Here is a 9,496-nt window from a genome sequence, read left to right as displayed (position 1 = left end):
CTGTCTGGGCATGGCAACATGGCTCCTGTCTGGGCATGGCAACATGGCTCCGGCAGGCCTTGTCCTTCTCCCCATTCCCTCTGCTTTACTAAAATTCCTTAGATTACATTCCTAAAGCTTGACTTTTTCTACTATGTGGAGTCTTCTTTTCCCATTCTTTATCCCTCCAGTTTCACCCCCTATCACTAGACAGGAGAGAGAGAGAAAGATGGGGAGGGGGTATCTTTGAATCTAGTTTCTTTTTTCTCCTTTGTTTGTAGCTGGTCTTTGTTACTTTGTGGCTTCTTCTTTTCTCACCTTTTATCCCCCGTTTCACCCTCTATCACCAGATAGGAAAGAGAGAAAGAGAAAGATTCCTGAGTCTAATTTCTTTCTTCTTTGTGGCTACTAGCAAACCGCAAACAACCCCCCTGAATGACCAACAACCACCAACCCTACCTAACTGGGCTCTAGCATTTATATACCCTCTGAAAAATTCCCAGAATTCCATGTCACACAATTGCAGAAACCATCTGCAGCTGACAGAACCACGCCTCCGTCAGAGCACAAGGCAAGTCATAGTCAGCTGCTGCAAAGCAGCCCCCTACCCCACACCTGGGATTTAAACAACAAAACACATTCTTTTTTTTCACATTCTTATAATATATCTGTGTTTTTAAAAGAAAGCAAAATTCCAAAATGCTTACTACAAGCTTCCAAGTCTATTTCCTTGCCTAGCCACGTCCTCTCCCTGAGGCAGACTACTAAGGTCCGGCTATCACAGTATTGAAGCTCAGCAATCAAAAGCCTCCTTTGGATCACCTGTTAATTAAATTAAGCACCTCATCCTATTATGGGGTGTCTTGCCTTTATACACCGCCATTTGCCTCTGGGCCACACTTTGTCCTCTCTGTCAAGAGGCTGTCTTTTATTCCACTCTGAGACAACAACCCCTCCTCCCTTGTTCCCTTCCCCTTCTCCCTTGTCCCCTGTCTCCCATCTCTGTCTCTTTTTCCCTGCCCTTTGACCCTCTGGGCAAATAATCTCCTTTGTGCTGAGAACTTGGTCTTGGGGGTGCTGTGCTGTTATTGGTCTCTTACAGAAACTGCAGGAAGTCCATCCCAGACTGTCTGGTGCTCCCCAGGTGGCACCTGAATGGCTACATCTGAGATCACATGGGTATAGCACAGATGAGTAAGAAGGGGATGAGGTGGCGTGCTTGGGTTGCACAGCGCTGGGCCTCCCACACCGCAGGAAGAACGGCTAGGACAGAAGAGCCTGTTATGTCTTGGGGGCTTTGGCAGTTTTGTATGTGCCCACTTTGGGGCCGTATTAGTCAGCTTCAAGTTACAGCAATGACGTATCAAGGCAACCCAAATATAAAGAGAAAGGTTTGTTTAGCCCAGAATTCTGGACATGTCACCCCTGTAGGCCTCTGCGAGGGCGCATCACGCTGGGAGCGCCTGGAGGAGAGGACCCTTGGCCTCATGAAGCGCGAAGCAGGGAGGATGAAAGACTGGGCCCCACAGCTGCTTTAGGAGTCTGTCCCCACAGCCCAAGAATCCCACATACAGTCGTTGTCTTAGTTCGGGTTCTGTTGCTGGGAAGAGACGCCGTGACCACAACAGCTCTCATAAAGGAAAGCATTTAACTGGGGCTGGCTTCAGAGGTTTCCTCCATCATTGTCACGCAGGAAGCATGGCGCCACGCAGGCAGACTTGGTGCTGGAGAAGGAGCTGAGAGCTCTACATCTTGATCCACAGGCAGCAAAAGAAGGCTCCGTCACAGTTGGCCAGACCTGAGCTTATAAGACCTCCAAGCCCACCCCCAGGGACACACTTCCCCAACAAGGCCACACCTCCTACTATCGCTACACCCTATGGGCCAAGCGTTCACACACAGGAGCCTATGGGGACCATTCCTGTTTACACCAGCGCGGTCATTTTTTTAAAGGGTCAGAGCATCTGCCCGGAACACCCTAAGAACTAAGTCTTTAACTTACAGACTTTAGGGCTACTCATCTAAACTATAGAAATAGTACAAAAAGAGAGGCAGCTCAGTTGTAGAACGTGATGTGTAAGTTTCCTCTGAGAAAGAAACTTTCTGGTCTGCAGGAACGCTCCTTAAGCAGGAATGTAGCCATCTCAAAACATTTCAGGAAGTCCTTGGAACCTACCAGATTCACTAGCACCTCCCAAAGTACAGGACCTGAGCTGCTCAGGAACCCCAAGACCAAGTTCTCAGCACAAAGGAGATTTATTTGCCCCAAAGAGGACAAAGGGAATAAGAGACAAAGACAGGAGGTAGAAGATGAGGGAGAAGAGAAAGGGAACAAGGGAGAGGCAGAAGGGATATCTATCCCAGAGGGACAAAGAACTGCCTCTGGATAGAGAGGAGACAGACGTGGCCCACAGAAAAATGGCCGCTTATAGAGGTACAAGGGGAAATCATGAATTAGGACAAGGTGTTTAATTTTAATTGGGCATGTTAATTAGGTGATCTTTTGATTGCTGGACTTCAATATGTTGATAGCTGGATCTGGATCTTGGTAGTCAGCCTCAGGAGGAGGAAGTGGCCAAATAAGGGAATAGACTTTGGTGACCAGCTTTAGGAATGTAATGTTTTGTTTTCAGCAAGGCAGAGGGAGTCAGGAAGAAAAGCAGGGCTTGTCAGAGCCATGTTTGCCGGGCTTGGGCCTTCTAGAGCCCCTGCAGCTAGAGTGAAAGAGATTGCTGGAAGGTGGAAGAGACATCTATAATTTGTAGATGACCTTGTGGATGGAGATCCCTTTTATGAATCGCCTCTCTCCCCCCCTCCTCTCTCCGTCTATCTGAACGTGTGTGCCTACAGGAGTTCATGGGTGCCTTTTCTGTTCAGGTGCCCCCGAGGTCAGAAGCGGGCCCCGGGTCTCCTGGAAATGGCAGTGCTGGAGGCATCTGGTGTGTGTGGGGACCTGAACCTGTGTCCTCAGCCAGAGCGTGTCTCGGCATCTCAGCCGCTGAACCGCTGCTGCAGCCCCTGTCTGTTACGAGGAAGGAGAGGCCCAGGGGCGACGCTGGTCAGCACCACGGACAGCACGGCACCAGGAGGGAGCGGGGCCAGCAAGCTCAGTGTACTGCCACAGAGCAGAGTTACTGCAGGCTGTCTTCTGATCCTCACATCCGCGCGTGAGGCTCTGGATGCCCACAGGCTCCGGCAGGGAGCACTGGGTCTCCTGGAGCGGGGAGATGCAACCAGCCCTCACAGCCTGACAAGCTCAGGGCATACCCTTTGCCAGTCTTTCCCTGGGACAGAAGACACAACCTTCCTGTGGCTAATAGCTCTTAGTTTGAGGTACCTGTCTCCTCCATGCTTTTTGTTGGACAGTGTTGAATAAATCACAGGATGAAAAACCTCCCACCAGACCCCTCAAAACTTAAAAAGCCAGGTGTTTTCTTTGGGGATTTATCTAAACACTCCGTCCCATTCCTATTCCTCTCATGGTAACACATGCTCGCTCTCTCTCACTTTCTCTCTCATTCTCCCTCTCTCTCCTTCCCTCTCTCTTATTTTCACTTTAAAATTTTTACTTTTTAAGGCAGAGAGATGCTGTGACAGTTTGGAATATATGTTGTTCAGGCAGCCTGTAACTCTAGCTCCAGAAGATCCAATACTTGTTTTTTGTTTTTTTTGTTTTTTTTTTCAAAATAGGGTTTCTCTGTGTGGCCTTGGCTGTCCTGGACTTGCTTTGTAGACTGTAGGCTTAGATTTTCCACCAAACCTGCTTTATTTAGGGTTCTGCAACACCTTCTGCCTCCCTCCCACCCACTGACCAGAGGTGGGGGAGAAGAAGGCTGCTAGGTAAAAGGGCTGTAAACCTTTTTAGACATAGGTCCTTGGGGTGAGTGTGCTCTCTGTTGTCCGAGACCAGATACCAACACCACACCAAACAGCAGCACGGATTGGCACAATTCAGCAGATCGGGACAAGTCAGTGAAAGCCAAAAGACTCAGCTGGATTGCCCCAAGCTCTCTGGGACATTTCTGTCTGCGAAGTCAGGTGCCGAAGCACGAAGAGGAACGCAGTGAGGTCAGTCCATAGAGTGTTGTCTCTATGGAGCCATGGGCTCCTATGTATCTCTTCTTCCCATCGTCCACCCACGGAGGTTCTCAGCTGGCTAAAGTCTTGCAGCAAGACATCATGCGCTCTCTCACAAGACAGCTTCTAGCAAAACATCACATGACACATATGAGTCTTCAAAAAAAAAAAAAACAAAAACAAAAACAAAACAAGTTTCCAATTCATAGACCAGGCTGGCCTCGAACTCACCAAGCTGCCTGCCTCTGCCTCCCTGAGTGCCGGGATCCCAGGCGTGTGCCACCGTGACTGGCATTTCTCTATACATTTATTTTTAGGTCTTACATATGTATGCGTCCCAGCGTATGTATGTGTGCCACAGGCACGTAGGTGCCCCGAGCACCACCCGAGAGTGTTGGATCCCTGGAGCTGTAGCCACAGATGGTCACGAGCCTCTGACATGGCAGCCAAGCTCAGGCCATCTGCTGGAGCTCTTAGCGTCCCAACCATCTCCCAGCCTCTTATTGCCACTCTGGATGAAGCTCTCCTCCCAGCTTTGAAGGGAAGCCTCTCCCATCCCTTCAGCTCATGTTGAGCCATTTAAAGATACACAGTTTTTTTTCTTTCTAAGGATCTTGCAGTTCAAGGTCCAAACATGGTGTTGAGCCCTTTCTCCTCATAAACCTGAAGGGTCACTATGGGTTGGCTCAGGCTCCTTTCCCTGAGCCATCAAGGGCTGATTCATTTTCTTCTGTTTCACAGTAAGAGAGAGGGGAGAAATTGCTGGTGATGTTGTGGGTATGGGGTCACTCAGAGACTTGTCTGTCTGAGCATGAGCACATTCTAACAAATAAGAGGCTTTTATGTAGATACTGGCATCATGGCTGGCACATGGCTCCTGGCCCACCCCGGGAGTGTGCCCAAGATGCAGCCCCAGCTGTTAGGAGTTTACAAAGTCAAAACACACCACGTTAAAGCTTTTGGGATCCGGTCCCTCACGTCCTGCTTTGCAGAGGCAGGGACTGACTCTAGATGTTTGCAGACCCCCTCAGCTATCTTGAGCAACCAAGCAGTTTTCACAAGAGCAAAACAAGCAATTACCTCCTATGACTCTTTGTCTTGTAAGAACAGCTGAGGTGGCAAAAGATTTTACAAGACCAGATAGTTAAAAAAAAAAAAAAAAAAAAAGATTGATTTATGGGGCTAGAGAGATGGCTCAGAGGTTAAGAACACTCACTGTTCTTCCAAAGGTCCTGAATTCGATTCCCAGCAACCATCTATATGGCGGCTCATAACCATCTATAGTAAGATCTGGTGTGCAGGCAGAATGTTGTATAAATAAGTAAATCTTTAAAAACAGATTGATTTATGTATATGAGTGCTTTGTCATCATGAACTTCTGCAACCCTGGAAGAAGGCATCAGATCCCATTACAGATGGTTGTGAGCCATCATGTGGTCACTGGGAATTGAACTCTGGCGCTCTGGAAGCTCAGTCACCGCTCTTAACCACTGAGCCATTTTTCCAGCCCCCAAGACTGGACAACAATTTTTAAGACAAGCCCAACAATTCTAGGAAACGGGAAGTGGGCTGACAGGGCACAGCTTGTGCAAACTAGGGGCTTACATGCTAGGGGCACTTTGTTTACACACACATCTTGAGCACAGTAATTAAAACCTTAAGTGTAAGGTTAGCCAACACAGCCCCCCACCCCCAAGGAGTCCTTACTCCACCGCTGAGCAGCATGCAAAAGAACAGCACGTGACCTCTCTCCAGCGTTAGGTCGGAGAATCAGTGAAGGAAGACCCCAGACCCAAAAGCGAGGAGTGTTTATTCTGCAAGTTCCAGCGTGCAGGGGCCACCAGAGAACGGAGACCCTTAAGAGAACTCGCTGGCTCAAGGGAAAGGCAGTTAGGGGATTTCCCAGTGTGGTTGGGTAATCTTTGCACGGATTGGTTGGCGCTGATCTAGGGGGTGTGGGGGCAGGGCGGGGCGGATGATTGGTTCTGAAGTTGGGGGACTTCTTGGGGTGTCCAGGTAACAAAGTATCAACTTGACTAACTAGACAAAGCATTTCTAAAGGACCTTTAATTTGGCTGGTCAAACGACTGGAGACTTTGCAAACCGGTTTCTACATTACTGTTTCTCATTTCAAGGGAGGTTATTGAGTTATTGTATCCGGTTTCCATGGACTATAGTTTGGTGTTCAGGGAACCAGAAACTCAGGCCTGTTCAGTCTGAAGCCAGTTTTGAAGCCTGTCACGGAGCCAGACTGGCTTATTAAAAACCATTCCCCTCATCAGTACAATATGCAAAAATAAACTTGAAACTGGACACAGAAGTAAAGTTTTAGAACGAAGCAGTAGTGACGTTATGGGTCTGGGTTCCAGAGAGTCCTCAGTCTGAACATGGTTTAATAAAGAAGAGGCTTTTTTCAGGTTCTGGGGCCATGTCTGCACCCCAGACTCGGGCTGGGGTTTCTGCAATGTAACTCCAGCTACATCAGTCAGGGGTTTATAAAGAAGTTGCATTCTTTGGGAGGGAGGGTGGGAGGGGGCTACATCTGGGATACAAAGTAAATAAACTGTGATTAATATGAAAAATAAAAACTTAATTAAAAAAAAAAAGAAGTTACATTCTGTTTTGCAAACAGAGAAGGTGGGGCAGGTGTCCTGATTATCTTGAGCAAAACAAGCTTTCCTTTGCGGAATCAGAAACAACAGTTAACCTAGTGACCTGCTATCTTGAATAAACAACGGTTTTTGTTAGACTTGTACAAGACCAGGCAGTTACAAAAACAACCCTTCCCAGTCCTTCACATTTGGTAGGTCCAATTTTGCTTTATAGTTCACCTAAGCACAATAATTTCAAACTTTGGTGCTTTTGTTTGGTTGGTTTTGGTTTTCCGAGACAGGGTTTCTCTGGGCAGCCCTAGCTGTCCTGGAACTTGCTCTGTAGACCAGGCTGGCCTCAGACTCACAGACATCTGCCTGTCTCTGCTGGGATATAAGGTGTGGGCGGCTGCCACCCGGAGCTTAGTGGTGTACCTAAGAGAGCTCATCCAAGATTTGTGGGGGCCCACACCCGTTAATCCCCTAGGCAGACCTCTGTGAGTTTGAGGTCAGACTGGTCTACACAGAGAGGTCCAGGCCAGATAGGGTTACACAATGAGACCCTGTCCTCAGTGAAGTTCTTTGGACATTTTCTGTAATCAATTAATTAGCCGATGAGGGTTTGGGTTTTGGTATTTCCGTGAACTCCGCTGGGATAAGCGGAGATCCACCTCCCTCTGCCTCCTACAAGTTGGGATTAGAATGTGCCTGCAGCTGTGTGCTCTTAATTTAGGAAAATTGGCTGGGCGAGGTGGCACACACCTGTAATCCCAGCACTCAGGGAGGCAGAGGCGGGCGGAGCTCTGTGAGTTCTTTTGAGGCCAGCCAAGGCTACAGGGAGAAACCCTGTCTCTAAAAACAAGCAAACAAAAAAAATATTTTGAGACAGCGCCCCAGTTTAGCGCCCAGGCTGACCTTGAATTTAAGTTTCCCATCTCACCCTTGTCCCCAGTGCAGAGACCATGGGCCGCTCGGCAGGACAGTAACCTTCTGCTTTTGTTTTGTTTTGGTTTTATGTTTTGTAACTCCAGCGTCCTACCTGACCACCCAAGTCAAAATGTGTTCTGTGGAACTTCCACCAGAAAGGATTATCCCTCCCGGATTAGGGAGGGTCGGGCCGAGTGGTGTTAAGATTTTATTTGAGTAGTCAAGACCTGCATCTCTGAGAACACAGTCTGGCTCGGAAACACGCAACTGTCCAGGAATCTGCTGCTCAGAGAGACAAACACCATGTCCGGTGAGTAAAGGGCAGGAGCCCGGGCCGGAGTGCAGGGGGCTGAGGGCTGCGGGGCTGTGGGGTGCAGGGCTGAGGGGTGCAGGGCTGTGGGGTGCAGGGCTGTGGGGTGTGGGGCTGAGGGGTGCAGGGCTGTGGGGCTGTGGGGTGTGGGGCTGTGGGGTGCGGGGCTGTGGGGTGCGGGGCTGCGAGTCGGACCGCGGGGGGCTATGGAATGCGGGGCTGCGGGGGTTCCACGATGACGGTGTCCAGCTCCTCCTGGGGTTCCACAGCCGGGTCCCATCAGGGCCACAGCTGTTTTCTCCCTGTCCTTCTTAGCTCCTGTCCTTTCCTATTTCTTTTGCCTACTGAGGCCAGAACCCGCGTAAGGATTGGCATGGCCGTGCCCAGCCGTCTGTTAAGCATTCTAATGCATTTCAAGCGTGTGTCCGCGGATGGGGTGTTTCTCGAGTGTTCCTGGAGACCAGAAGAGGGTGACTCAGAAGTCGCGGGTGCTGGGAACAGAGCTGGGGTCCTCTGTAAGAGCAGCACGGGCTCTTGACCGCAGAGCCATCTCTACAGTCCCATGAAATGTTTTTTAAAAATACATGTGTGGAGGCTGGAGAGCTGGCTCGGAGGTTAAGAGCACTAGTTGTTCTTCCAGACGACCTGAGTTCAATTCCCAGCACCCACATGGTGGCTCACAACCGTCTATAGTGAGATCTGGTGCCTCTTCTGGCAGAACACTGCAGGCAGAACACTGTATAAATAATAAATAAGTAAATATTTTTTTAAAAAAAGAAGATTTATTTATTATTTATACAGTGTTCTGCCTGCATGTGTGTCTGTAGGCCAGAAGAAGGCACATTATAGGTGGTTATGAGTCATCATGTGGCTGCTGGGAATGAACTCAGGACCTTTGGAAGAGCAGCCAGTGCTCTTAACCTCCGAGCCAGCTCTCCAGCCCCATAAATAAATCTTTTAAAAATTATTTTAAAAATATTACCTAAGCGGCCGTGGTGGCACACACCTTTAATCCCAGCACTCAGGACTCAGAGGCAGGCAAATCTCTGAGTTCAAGGCCAGCCAGGTCTACAGAGCTAGTTCCTGGACAGCCAGGGCTACACAGAGAAACCCTATACTAACCAACAAACCAACAAAGCACATTTTCCCATCTCCTACATCCCAGTTTTAAAAACAACTGTAATTGGTATATATTAATTGTACAAAATAATGAGTTTCTTCTTTTTATATACATTAGACGGTATTTACTGCCCCACTGTCGTCTCCAAGATCCCCTTCACCTCTCTGCTATGGTGCTCCTCTCTCTCTCTCCCTCCCTCCCTCTCCCTCTCTCTCTCCCTCTCTTTCCCTCTCCCTCCTTTTCCCCTCCGTCCTTCCCCCCCATGTTGGTTTTTCCCTTTCCCTTTCTTCCCCTCCCTTCCCTTACTGACAGGCTTTCTCTGTGTAACCCTGGCTGGCCTCAAACTCACTCTGTGTGGCCTAGAACTCACAGAGTTCTACCTACCCCTGGCCCCTAAGTGCTGGGATTAAAGATATGTGTTACCACCACTTGGCTCCTTTTTCTCTCCTTCCTTCCTTCCTTCCTTCCTTCCTTCCTTCCTTCCTTCCTTCC

General features: G+C 49.0%; 1 long non-coding RNA gene across 1 annotated transcript in view; it reads left to right on the top strand.

Moving 5' to 3' along the window:
- The first annotated feature begins 7,685 nt into the window (after positions 1-7,685).
- Positions 7,686-9,496, top strand: part of LOC129667343 (uncharacterized) — a 13,228-nt gene continuing 11,417 nt past the window's right edge. Inside the window, exon 1 of the long non-coding RNA XR_008718721.1 lies at positions 7,686-7,884. This is a non-coding gene — a long non-coding RNA (uncharacterized LOC129667343). The remainder of the gene's footprint in view (positions 7,885-9,496) is intronic.

Source organism: Psammomys obesus, unplaced genomic scaffold, assembly GCF_907164565.1.
Source record: "Psammomys obesus unplaced genomic scaffold, mPsaObe1.curated_primary_1811, whole genome shotgun sequence".
In the NCBI taxonomy this organism is placed as follows: domain Eukaryota; kingdom Metazoa; phylum Chordata; class Mammalia; order Rodentia; family Muridae; genus Psammomys; species Psammomys obesus.
The sequence above is the reverse complement of the archived record's forward strand: the minus strand, read 5'-3'. Positions and strand labels throughout refer to the sequence as shown.